The sequence below is a fragment of the Camelus bactrianus genome, chromosome 6 (genome assembly GCF_048773025.1).
Source record: "Camelus bactrianus isolate YW-2024 breed Bactrian camel chromosome 6, ASM4877302v1, whole genome shotgun sequence".
Taxonomy (NCBI): Eukaryota; Metazoa; Chordata; class Mammalia; order Artiodactyla; family Camelidae; genus Camelus; species Camelus bactrianus.
In genome coordinates, this window is record NC_133544.1 from 53,916,373 (window position 1) to 53,930,485 (window position 14,113).

The 14,113-nt window shown below is 39.9% G+C and overlaps 1 pseudogene; it reads left to right on the plus strand.

Moving 5' to 3' along the window:
- Positions 1 to 10,807: 10,807 nt before the first annotated feature.
- On the plus strand, positions 10,808 to 11,534 carry LOC105079155 (ferritin heavy chain pseudogene; annotated as a pseudogene).
- The last annotated feature ends 2,579 nt before the right edge of the window (positions 11,535 to 14,113 follow it).

Genomic DNA, 14,113 nt, shown 5'->3' on the forward strand with positions numbered 1-14,113 from the left:
ACAGGACCTAACACATAGTTCATTGGTTGAAGTAATAAATTTGAATGAATGATAAAGAGTAAAGGGATTTGAATGAATAAGTGGTTTTGAAATCAGCCCATGAAGAAAGGGTAAGACTTGGATCACCAGAAAGGATGGAAAAGAATATTTGAAAAAAGAGAGCTGCATATAAGCTAAGTCTGTTTACCACCAAAACATGATACCAAGCACATGGGTTAATTAATAATCAGTGCTGACTAATTTAGGGGGTTACTTGAGGGCACAAGTATCCAAATATAGACAGAATCTGACTTGGGGGTCTTTTCCCTGAGCCTCAAGGGATGATTTACTTGCATCTCTTCTTTGGAATAGGAAGAGACTGAAACACAGTGGAGAGTAAAGGCTTAGGCCCACATCTCTCTCCACCACTTCCTCCCAAAACGCTGGCCTGTTACACATACCCTCAGCTTCAACCACTCCTTTTCAAGATCTAGATATAAATCTTGCCCAATAAAACAATTAGCAGAGAGAGAACAGTCAACAGTCGTAATTACCTAAATGTCCCACCATTACCCATTTGAATGACTAAATCCTCTCCATTGATCGTTTTAACAAATGATAATTAAAACCAAATAACCTGTAGGCTCATCTGATTTCTGTAGTGACAAAACTGAACCTCTAGGCATTATCTTGCAAGGACCGGAGTTGAGCGGAGCAGAGCAAAACAAAGAAAGAAGTGGGAGAACTGGCTGTGAGGAAAGGCGCTTGTGTCTTGGGTGGGAGGAAGGCTGTGGACCACACTGGCAAATGCTGGTCGGTTCCCAGTTGGTGGGAGGGCCCCCACTGGGCAAGAAAATTCTTCACGGCTGTGTAATGTGTAATGTGTAATGTGTAATGGTGTAGCTAGAATAATAATTGCTTCCGACTGTCTCCTACCACCAGCCAACATGCAGATCAAGTCTGCCCTCTGAAGCTTTGCTTCCCTCGCTGTTGAATCTTTTACTCAATTCTAGAAGGCCTGCTAGGAATCAGTGTTTGTCAGCTCAGGCATATGACTGAAGATTTTCACCTTTTTAGATCTAAGGTAAGAAATTTTGCAAGGCATTTCCTCCATCCCCAAAAGATATTAGCAATGGACTAAAAGTGGACTGACTTCGTTTGCCATAGTTATAACCCAGAGAGGGGACATCACCCTGAATAAGTTAAGGCAGGAACTGTGTCTTCCTCACCACTATGTCCTTAGAGGTGAGTATAGCACAAGTCAGTTCACCAAAAAAAAATTTTAGTTGAACACAAAATAATTTAAATTAAAAATCTAGGCTAGGCCTAACAAATACGAATGTATAAATTATACATTAATAAATCTTTCCAAAGCATCATTTTTGTTGAAAATTTTAAACACTTAAAATGGCAGGTGAGCAGCCCATATGCTTGTTGCTCTGTGGTGCATGTGAGTTACCATTTAAGCTCCTCTTCTTCAGGACTAGCACTTCGAAGCAGAGTTCAGAACGAGTCAAAAAGTCTGGGCAGTTCAGCCCTTTCTGCAACCCATCAGTGAATCAACATTTAGAAACCTTCTGCTATGTGTGAATCATTGTTCCAGGCACTGGGATTTGAATGGGGAGTCGTGTGGGTCCGCTAAAAGCATTGAAAAACTCTCCCAGTGATCTACAAATGACCCCCAAATCCCCTCGTTTCTTGGCATTTGTATTAAGAACCTCATATCAAAGAATACATAATACCAAGTTCATGGGTTAATTATTAATTAGTGCTGACTAACGTAGGGGACGACTTGCGGCATACGCATCCAAATATAGACAGAAGTAATGCAGTATTTTAGAACAGTGCAATTTTCACAGCCTGTGTGTGCTTAATGGGAACCATACACAATGGCATCCATGATGCATGAAAACAAGTAAGTCCAAGAAACACACGGCACTGTAAATAAAACAGTCATACGAAACAACCCCAGAAGCTGGGGGTATAGCTCAGTGTAGAGCACATACGTGGCATGCACAAGGGCCTGGGTTCAATGCCCACTACCTCTGCCTCTGTTAAAAAGGGAAAGAAAAGGACAGAACCAACTTCTCCCCTAGTGATCTTAAATTCAAGTAAATACGTGTTTTTCATTACAGCAAATGCTTTGGCTCTTTAAAATCGTTTTTACCACATATGTGTATTCTCCACATCACCCTTCGCCCCACCCCCATCAAATCTCTACCTATGATACTTTTATCTTTGAGGCAACTATCTAGATTTTTTTTAAGTTGGCAGAAGCCCTATTTGTCCAGCAAGTGCAGGTCAGAAAAAGGTACTACTATATTTGAATTAATTTCAGACAGTTTAAAGACCCAAATGGGAAAAGTAAACATTTTAAATGATTAGAAGACCATTTAGGAAACTCTCTCTGGCACTCAGACACAAACAAGACCAAAAACACAAAACATAAAGAAAAATTTTAATAAATTCAACTATATTACAGTGTAAAGCTTCTGTATGACAACAGTTACTTGTTTAAAAAGTTAAGAAAAGCTATAGACTGTCAGACAATATTTAGGAATGTTAATTAGCACAATTACTTTCAAGGCAATTTGTCTAAATCTCATAAAGTTGAAAATACACATATCTTTTAACCCAGCAACTCTACTATAAAACGTATACCAAGAGCAGTAATTCTCAAACTCTAACTTGCATTTGAATGACTGGAGAACCTGTTAAAATACAGCCTGCTGGGCCCCACCCCAGGGTTCTGATTGAGGAAGCCTGGGTTGAGGACCTAGAACTTGGATTTCTAACAAGTCCCAAATCATCCTGATGTGGCTGCTGCTGATTCAGGCGCTACATTTTGAGATTCACTGCCCTAGAGACACCGTCATACATGTACCTAAGGGGACACCACAAAAAAATATTCACCACAGTACTGTCCACAATTGCGAAAAACTAGAAACCACCAATAAAGAAGCGGATGAATAAATGTAGACTATTTAAGCAACGCAGTTACATGAATGAACAACATGTATCAATATGTATAAACCTCAACTCATAATGGTGCCTGGAAAAGCAAGTTGCAAAAGCTTACCTTCAACATGCCACTTATGTCACTCTTAAACAACAGCCTCTGCTGGTCCTGGACACAGTCACGTGCACCAGGAGCATGACCACACGGGAGGAAGGGTAATAGCAGTAGGGGGCGAGGGAACGGAGATTGAGAAGGGATTCAAAAGGAGCTTCAGTTGTATCTGTAATATTTTGTTTCTTTAAAACTGATCTTGAGCTCACTCCTTCCCCATTCCCTACTGCCCACCCCTGAAGAGAAGGAAAGGGCAGTGGCAAAGTGAGATCACACATCTGTCTAGAGGAGAGCTGCGAGGATGGGCGGATGGCTCAGGGAACAGCCCTGTCTGCGGGGCCAGTGATGCAGGAGTAGGAAGGAACTACATCACTATTTGTGATTTCCTTTTTCTGGTCCTTCAAATAAATGTGGACATCAGTACCTGCCTAAATGGAAAGGAAGGGAGGGAGGGAGAGGGAAAGGAAAGAAGGGAAAGAGGAAGGGAAAAAAGAAAGGAGGGAGGGAGGGGCCCAGGAAATATTTGTTGGTGAATGAATGAATGAATCTGCCTTTCTCTTTCTGTTCATCTTTCTTTCAGTTAATATTCTCTGCATGAATTGTGGATACCCCCCAGAGGCTGGTGCATTGCCAATGTACCAAGATATTTCAACCTTTTGTTTTGAATTCAATCCTACATTTCCACTGTATGAAAGGCTGCCCCAGAATCTCACTCCTTCTGTTAACTAGCAAACATCATTTCATTTTCTCCAAAAGAAAAAGCTCAAAACTGAGTCCCTGCTTCCCATCCCATCTGCCATCAACTCCTACCACTTCTTTTCCTATACCTTTTTTCAGTCTTTTGCCACTGTTTATCATCATTAATACAACTCAGAGTAATATACCTTAAATTCGAACAAATCATTGCCATTTACAAAGCATCTCAACATTAATGATCTTACTTAACCCTTAAAACCTTATAAAGCTGGGTTTTTATCTCAGAGAAATGAAAGCTTATACACGAATACTTGTGCAGGCAGACCTCGTTTTATTGTCCTTTGCTTTATTGCACGTCACAGATAATTGTGAGGTTTTGTTTGTTTGTTTGTTTTTACAAATTGGTTTGTGGCAACACTGGGTCCAGCAAGTCAGTGCTGTTTTTCCAGCAACATTTGCTCACTTCCTATCTCTATGTCACATTTTAGGAATTCTCACAATATTTTCAACTGTTTCATTATCATTGTATTTGTTACGATGATCTGTGATTGGTGATCACTGATGTCACTATACAACTTGCAGAAGGCTCAGATGATGGTTAGCATCTTTTAGCTAAATAGCATTTTTTAAACCAAGATAAAGTATTTGAGAGGGGTAATTAGGTTTGTTTGCCTGTTTATGGAGGAACTGGGGATTGAACCCAGGACCTCATGCATACTAAGCACATGCTTTACCACTGAGCTACACCCTCCCCTCTTAGAGTATTTTTTAATTAAGATATATACATTATTCTTTGAGACATGATGCTATGGTACACCTAATAGACTACAGTACAGTGTAAACACAACTTTTATATGTACTGGGAGACCAAAACCTTCGTGCGACTCACTGAATTGCAATATTCACTAATCCAGTGGCCTGGGACGGAACCTGCACTGTCTCCAAGGTGTGACTGGGGCAGTTTCCTCTGTAAGAACTACAGACTGGAAACGACCCAAATATCTTTTATTAGGTGGATGGATAAACTGTGGGCCACTCATATAATGGGATACTACTCATTATTAAAAAGGAGCAAACTCTTGAAGATGCTACAACCTGGATGAGCCTCAAGGGCTTCAAGTGAAAAAAGCCAATCTCAAAAGTTTACATATTGTATTATTCCATTTATCATAACATTCTCGAAATGACAAAATGACAGTGATGGAGAACAGAGCAGTCATTCGCAGCGGTCGGCGACAGGAGGAGAGAGTGACTATCAGGGGCAGTACAGGGCGTTTCTTTGCGGCAATGGAACAGTTCTGTATCCTGACTGTGGCAGTGGTTACGCAAGTCTATACATGTGATAAAATTTCACAGAACTGCGTAGCAAAAAACTGGAAAACCAGTACATGTAAGAACTGTGAATCTGAGGAAAATCCGTAGTGTGTTATGGTTAGCACTGTACCAGGGTCAGTTTGCTGGTTTTCATGTTCTCATTGGAGGCAGCTGAGTGAAGGATACATGGGAACTCTCTCTACTGCTTTTACAAGTTTTTACTTAGAAATAATCCTGTGCTCACAAAAGTTTAGATTATGTATAACTGTGTGAATTGTATATACAATACAAAATGACTTTCAATTAGAAGTAAAAAATAGAATTACATTAGAAAGATCCCCAGTTGCAAATATTAGCATCCTACTTAATATTCTATAGATCTACATATTCTGAATCATTCCAAAAGCTGAAAGACTCACACTCTAAGTTGGTACATGATAATCATGACTGCGAAGAAGCAAATTTAATTCCACCCACCTGGAGCTGGAGTTGCCAATCAGGGTTTCAGGAAGAACTGCTTTCGCTGAGATGGTCTGGTTTTCCTCCCCGGAAGGCCAGGCCTGCCCTCTGCTGTGCAGGAGTCTCCTCTCCTGAAATGAGATTAGGGGCGGGTGGGCTTAACTGAACACTCACTTAAATAGACCCTTGTTATGTTCAACATTCGAACGTGATTTTAATCTGTATCACTTCACGTGGAAAGTGAATTTTGGATAAGTATGTCTATGTTATGCAGATGATTTTGTGAATAAACATCTAATCACCGAAAAAATACACACACATATATAAAAGTGGCAGCAGGATCAGCAGCAGGCGCGGATCACGTGGCTGGGGCTTAGCACGGGCGCCGTGCTAAGGGCCCACACAGACCGCCCGTTTACTCCTCACAGCCGCCATGCGGGGAGGTATTATTACTACTGCTTCTCACAGGTTAAGCTACAGAGACACAGACAGACTAAGTACCGTGATCTGGGTCACACAGGTGGTCACTGGCCGAACCAGGAACCTCAACTGGTCTTCTAACTCACGTCTAGGCTGCTCTCGCCCCTGTATAACAAACAGCACCTCCATCTTTCCTGGCCGCCTCACCTTCCCCTTCTGCCAATCCATGTATATGGATGAAGAGACAATTTGGATTTTTTTTTTAATTTGGGGGGGGGGGTTGGAGGTGGCGGGTAATAATTAGAGTAATTTTTTCATTTTATTTTATGGAGGTACTGGGGATTGAACCTAGGACCTTGTACATGTTAAGCATACACTGTACCAATCACTGAGCTATACCCCTACCCCTGTCAATCCATTTTTAGTTTTCCTATTGCTGCCATGTCAAAATTCATGGCTTAAACAATAAAAATGTATTATCTAACAGTGCTGAAAGTCAGACATTCAAAATGAGTCTCACTGGGCTAAAATCAAGGTGTTGGTACAGCTGTGTTCCTTGTGGAGGCGCTAGAGGAGAAGCCATTTCCTCACCTCTTTCCAGCTGCTAGAGGCTGCCTTTATTCCTTGGCTTATGGCTTCATCCCTCTACCTTCAAAACCAGCAGCGTCAGGCTGAGTCCTTATCACGTTGCCATCTCTCTGCTTCTCCCTCTTCCACTGATAAGGAATCTTGTGATTATATTAAGTCCACCAGGATAATCTCATCTCTAGATCATCTGATTAGCAACCCTAATTTCATTTGCAAACTTAATTTCCCTTTACCATGTAGCCTCACATTTTCACAGGATGTAGGAATTAGAACGTGAACATTCTGGGGGAGGAGAGGCCCACCAGAAGCCAGCACTGAAATAATCTTTTACTATCACTTCAAATGACCTTGCTTTTCCTTTGCTATCAATTACAAACTTTTTAATTTAGATGTTTATATTCCTGCCTTGTTCTTCAAAATTTGGTGTAGTTTTAGAATATGTACTATAGGATAGAAAATTACAATTTAATAAATCAAAGTTGAAGAGAGGATTCTGGGAAAATAGCAGATACGAAGCACCAGGAATCTGTCTCCCTCACCTGGGCAACAACTGAGCTGGCAGAATCTGATGTAACTATTTAGGAACTCTGGAGTCTACTGAAGGTTTGTAATTTCCAGGAAGCTGTTTTGGTCAGCTTCAACTCTCAGCATAGTATAAAGCACTAATGCCCCGCCTGCCAGCCCCATGGTAGGTAGCTGTGCATGCATTTCTGGACTAACCTGCACACAGCTTGTGGAAAGCAGGGCGGGCAATAAGGATCCTGTCCTCTAAATACTGGTGATCTGTGTCCTAATCGCTAACTGCTGTTGCTGATGTTAGAAGTGCAGACACAGAGATGGGCAGCCACTGTTGCACTGCACCCCCTGCATTGGTACAAGCCTCTTCCCATCCAACTTAAGAAACTTCTACAAGATTTAAAGGAATGCCCCCTCCTACTTCTTTTTCCTATTTTCCCCATTTGGGGAAACAGACATTAAACACTAGGACATTCAAAAGCATCTGAGAAATTAGAAAGTCACCACACATGCCCAGGGAAGGGCACAGGCTCAAAAGAGACCTGAGAAGAGGTAAGTCTATACCTCAGACTAATCCTTGGCAGAGAAAGCTTATAGAAATTTTTTAAAAAGCAAATCAAAACAAAATCAAAGCCAAAAAACCTTGGGGAAGGGAAAGAATCTGATTTCATTAAATTCAAATGTTCATGTTTTCAACAACAACAAACAAACAAAAAATCACAAGGCATACAAAGAACAGGAATGTCCCAGAGAAAGAAGCCCATTCAAAGGAAAAAAAAAAAATCACAAATCACACCAACAGAACTACCCCAGGAAAAACCAGATGGCGGACCTCCTATAAAAAGACTGCTTAAAAAACCATCTTAAAGATGCTCAAAGAACTAAAAGACATGGTGAATGTCAATAAAGAAATAGAAAACCTAAAAGGAAACTCTATTATACTGCAAAATTTAATAACTGAAATGAAAATTTCAAAAACTGACTTGAGCAGGCAGAATAAAGTATCGGCAAACTTGAAGATAGGACAATGGAGATTATCAAATGTGAGGAATGAAAAGATAAAAGTGAACAGAGCCTAAAGAAACTGTAGGACATCACTAAGCAAACCACCATACACATTGTAGGAATCTCAAGTTAGAAATCAGTAACAGAAGGAAAACTGGAAAATTAATAAATGTGTAGAAATTAAATAACTCACTCTTAAATAACCAATGAATCAAAGGAGAAATCAGAAGAGACATTAGAAGATATTTAGAAACTAATGAAAACAAAAATACAACATACCAAAGCTTACGGAACACAGCAAAAGCAGTGCTAAGGGGGGCATTTACAACTACTAGCACTTACATTGAAAAACAAGAAATATGTCAAATCAACAACCTGACTTTACAACTAAGAAACTAGGAAAAAGGAAATAATAAACCCAAAGCTAGCAGAAGGAAGGAAATAATTAAGATTAGAGATGAGATAAATACAATAAAGGGTAGAAAAACAATAGGGAAAATCAATGAAGCCAAAAATCAGAAAACATCAGCAAAATTTACAAACCTTCAGCTAGAATAATTTGGAAAAAAGAGACGACACAAATTACTAAAACAAAGTAAATGAAAGTGGGGACATAACTACTGAGTCTACATACATAAAAAGGATTACCAGAGAGTACTATGAACAACTGGTATGTCAAAACATTGGATAACCTGGATGACATGGACAAATTCCTAGAAACATACCAAGGCTGAATCATAAAGAAATAGAAAATCTGAATAGACCTATAATAGTAAGGAGAGTGAACCAGTAATCAAACCACTCTCCCAACAATTGAAATGTCTAGACCTGATGACTCAGTCATGAATGCTACCAAGCATTGAAAGAAGAACTAATATAAATCATCCTCAAACTTTTCAAAAATTGAAGGGGAAACACTTCCAAACTCATTCTATGAGACCAGCATTACTCTAATACCAAAGCCAGACAAAGACACTGCAAGAAAACTACAGACCAATATCCCTTATGAACACTATTGCAAAAATCCTCAACAAAATACTAGCAAACCAAATTCAACAGCATATTAAAAAGATTATACACCATGACCAAGTGGAATTTATCCTTAGACTGCAAGGAGGGTTCAACATATGAAAAACTGATCAATGTAAGAATACCACAGTAACAGAATGAAGGGAAAAAGCCTTCATAGTCATCTCAATTGGTGCAGAAAAAGCATCTGACAAATTCAACACCCTTTTAAGGTAAAAAAAACCATTCAACAAACTAGGAAAAGAAAGGAGGAAAGGAAGAAAGGAAGTACGTAAGTAAGTCATCCAAACCAGAAAGGAAGAAGTAAAATTATCTCTGTTCACAGATGATATCCTATATGTAGGCAACCTTAGAGTCCACCAAAAAAAAAAAAAAAAAAAAAAAAAAAAACCTGTTAGAACTAATAAATGAATTCAGCAAAGTAACAGCATACAAAGTCAGCATACAAAAAATCAGTTGCACTTCTATAAGCAATGATGAACAAACTGAAAAGGATATTTTTAAAACAGTCACACTACAATAACATCCACTACAATAGCATCAAAATGAATAAAATACTTAGGAATTAACTTACCTGAGGAAGTTAAAGACATACAACGAAAACTATACGACATTGCTGAAATTAAAGTAGGCATAAATAAGTGGAAACACATCCCATGTTCATGAATTAGAAGACTTAATATTGTTTAAAATGCCCATATTACCCAAAACTATCTACAGATTCAATGCAATCCCTATCAAAATCTCATAGTTATTTTTTGGAGAAATAGAAAATTTCATCCTAAAACTCCTCTGGAAATTCAAGGGACCCAGAATAGCAGAAACAGTCTTGAAAAAGAAGAACAAAGTTGGAGGTCTCATACTTCCTGATTTCAGAACTTACTACAAAGCTATAGTAATCAAATGGTGTGGTGGTGGCATAAAGATAGACATATAGACCAATGGAATAGAACAGAGACCCCAGAAATAAGCCCTCATGTATATGGTCAATTTTCAACAAGGATGCCAAGACCATTCAATGGAGAAATGACAGTCTTTTCAACAAATGATGCTAGGAAAACTGGACAGCCACATGTAAAAGAATGAAGTTGGATTCTTCCCTAATTCCATCTACAAAAATTAACTCAAAATGGATCACAGAACTCAACATAAGACCTAAATCATAAAACTCTCAGAAGAAAACAGTAAACACTTTATGACACTGGATTTGGCAATGATTTCTTGGATATGACACCAAAGACACAGGCAACAAAAGAAAAAACAGACAAGTTGGACTTCATGAAAATTAAAAACTTTGGTGCATCAAAGGACAGTTCCACCGAGGGAGGGTATAGCTTAAGTGGTAGAGCACATATTTAGCATGCAGGAGGTCCTGGGTTCAATCCCTAGTACCTCCTCTAAAAATAAATAAATAGATCTAATTATCTCCCCACACACTCACAAAAAAAAACTATTTGTGTGGTTGCCAGGGGGGAGGGAGGTGAGTAGGGACAGACTGGGAGTTTGAGATTTATAGATACTGACAGGTATATACAGAATAGATAAACAAGTTTATCCTGTATAGCACAGGGAAATATATTCAAGATCTTGTAGTAGCTCACAGTGAAAAAGAATATGAAAACGAATATATGTGTACTCATGGATGACTGAAAAACTATGTTGTACACCAGAAATTGACACAACATTGTAAACTGACTATAACTCAATTTAAAAAAAAAAAAAGGACAGTTCCACCGTCTTCCCCAAGAATCACCACAATTTGTTTCCTGCTTCAGCAGTGCTTGGAATGGAACGGGCATGAATCCTCCATGACTGCTGGTGCTCAGAGCCAGCCCTCTGCCCCCTCCTCTGTGCTCTTTGCCCCAAGGTCCCCCACTGCTGATCAAGTGCTGGGCAGCCACCCGCTCTGACCACCAAGGCCCCTCACTGATGGACCAGAACTACCATGAGGAGTCAGAGGCCACCATCAACCACAAGATCAGCCTGGAGCTCTGCACCTCCTACCTCTACCTCTCCTTGTCTTACTACTTTGACTGCAACAATGTAGCTCTGAAGAGCTTTGCCAAATATTCTCTTCATCAGATCTCATGAGGAGAGAAAGCATGCTGAGAAACTGATGAAGCTGCAGAACCCATGAGGTGATCCAGTCTTCCTCCAGGATATCAAGAAACCAGATCAGGAGAACTGGGAGAATGGGCTGAATACAATGGAGTGTGTGTTTCACTTGGAAAGCATGACTCAGTCACTGCTGAAGCCACGGACGAAACAAGCTGGCCACTGACAAAAACAACCCCTACTTGTTGACTTCACTGAGACTCATTACCTGAATGAGCCAGTGAAATCCGAAGAACTGGGAGACCACATAATCAATTTGCCCAAGATGGGGGCCGGAGAATCTGGCATGGAAGAGCATCTATTTGACAAGCCCATCCACGGAGACAGTGCTAATGAGAGCTAATTCTTAGGCTGGCTTCTCCTATCTCCTTGGTGACTCCCCTGGTTACCAAGGCAGCGCGTGCATGTTGGAGTGTCCTTTACCTTTATTATAGGTTGTACCAAAACATCTACTTAAGTTCTTTCATTTGTACCCTTCCCTCAAATAGAGCAATTTGGTGCTGCCCCCCCACCCCAAAGACACTTTCAACAGCGTGAAAAGGTAACCCATGAACGGGAGAAAATATTTGCAAATCATAAATGTGATAAGGGTTACTATCAAAAGTATATTGAGAACTTTTCAAACTAAACAACAACAAAAAACCCAGGTAATTTGATTCAAAAATAGGTAAAGGACTCCAATAGACATTCACCTCAAAGACAGGTGAATGGCCAATAAGCACATGAAAAGATACTCAACATCACTAATCACTAGATTAATGCAAATCAAAACTACAATGAGATACCACCTCACACCCATTAGCGTAGCTACTATCAAAAAATCCAAAATAACAAATGTTGGCAAGGACGTGGAGAAATTAGAACCCTTGTGCACTATTAGTGTAAATGTAAATGGTTCAGCAGCTGTGGAAAACAGTTTTGCAGTCCCTCAAAAAATTAAAAATAGATCTAGTATATGACCCAGCCATTCCACTTCTGGGTATATGCCCAAAAGAATTAAAAGCAGAGTCTCAAAGGTATATTTGTACACCCATGTTTATAGCAGTTTTATTTGCCATAGCTTGGAAGCAACCCAAGTGTCCAGGAATGGATGAATGAGTAAGCAAAACATGGTATATGCATTACAGGGGAACATTTTTCTGCCTTAAAAAGGAAGGAAATTCTGACATACGCTACAACGTGGATGAACCCTGAGAATGTTATGCTAACTGAAAGCAGTCACAAAAAGACTAACACTGTAGGATTCCATCTGTATGAGGTACCTGGAGTAGTCAAAATCATAGAGGCAGAAAGTAGAATGGTGGTTGCCAGGGACTGAGGGGAAAGCGAAACAATGAGTCATTGTTTAGTGGGTGTGGAGTTTCAGTTTTGTAAGATGAGTTTGTAAGAGTTCTGGGGATGGATGGTGGTGATGGTTGCTCAACAGTTCGAATGTAATTAATACCACTAAACTGTTACTTAAACATTGTCAAGATGATGACTTTCATGTGTATTTTACAACTTAAAACATTTTGGAAAAAAAAATCAAGGCTAATTCAGGCCAAATCCAGTGTCCAGATATACAGACCTTATGTATATCTATGTAGTTGGTAAATTAAGCGACAAATTTGACTTACCATCCCTCTACTACCTCTGAGAGTCCTAGGGCATATATTTTACAACCAAGCATCCCTATGCATTCACCAAGTGAAGGGAAAGTATACTTTAGCCAAACGGTCTCAATCATGAGTGGAGAATAGAGGCATTTCATACATGCAAAGCCTCAAAAAAATTTACATCCCAGGCATTCTTTCTTAGGAGAGTAGCATATGCCAAAATCAGTCCTTAACGGCTACTATAAGGCAGCATGTATTTTCCTCTAACCTCTTCACAGAACTGACTATAAACCCCCGGAGGGAAGGACCACATTTATACCTCTACGACTCAACAGGATTTTGAGACTGTGTTCATTCCACAGTAGGGATTCAGTACATGTTATTTATTCTAGAGGTATTACCAACAGAAAGTGAATCTTCCGTTAGCAGCGACCAGGGAGGGATGTTGTCAGATGGGACACAGAGAGTGTTAAGGCTCATTTCTCTAGCCATTCCCTCAGCAGCACTCCATCATCTGGTCCCACTTCTGCCTCTAGTTCTCACCAGCATACTCCCTCCCAGCTGTAATCTTCGTGGCTGCTTCTTCCAGGAATAATCATTAATATTCTCCATGATCATTAGTCATATTTAACCACAGAATTACAAACACAGGTAGTTTCTTTTGCTTGACTGTCGAGAAACTTCCTGGATTAGGAAGAACAGTTGCACCCCACTTCCAAGGAAAGATTGCCCCTTCAGTTCCACTAAGTCCCACCAGGTGGCGGTGACACAGTACAAACGAGTTCCAGTTTGATCCCTGTTTATTGAAAGGATCCATCTCCTTTTGCCATTGACGTTATAAAATTTATTTTTAGTGTGACTTGATGGGCCTTGTCTGTAACGCAGCAATATTGGAATCAGACTCTGACACCTAATCACACGGATATAAGCTCTATTAGATTTCAATTAGCATTCACTCTGATTTGATTATAAGGCTTCAACCATTCAAATGGCTAATAGAGAGACATTTAGATAATTGCAGCTGTCTGGGGTTGTTACATTTGCTATCATTTTCACAGGGTGATTCATGCAAAGACAGGGCCATAAAATTTGTTTTTGTTGGCAGAGACAAGGAACGAGGGCTTACTGGGGTGGGGGCGCTGTGAAGCATTGTGCCCTTGTGGTCTGGCATTTGGGATTGTTTTTTAATTAGGAGGGAACTAGGAGGGATAGGTGCTTGCCATGTAGCTGTTTTCCAAAAAGATACTCTTGATTCTCCATCCACACTATTGTTTCATTTGGCAAAAGAGAAGAGGCATTGGCCAAGTTTCCTTTTCCTCTCTTTTAA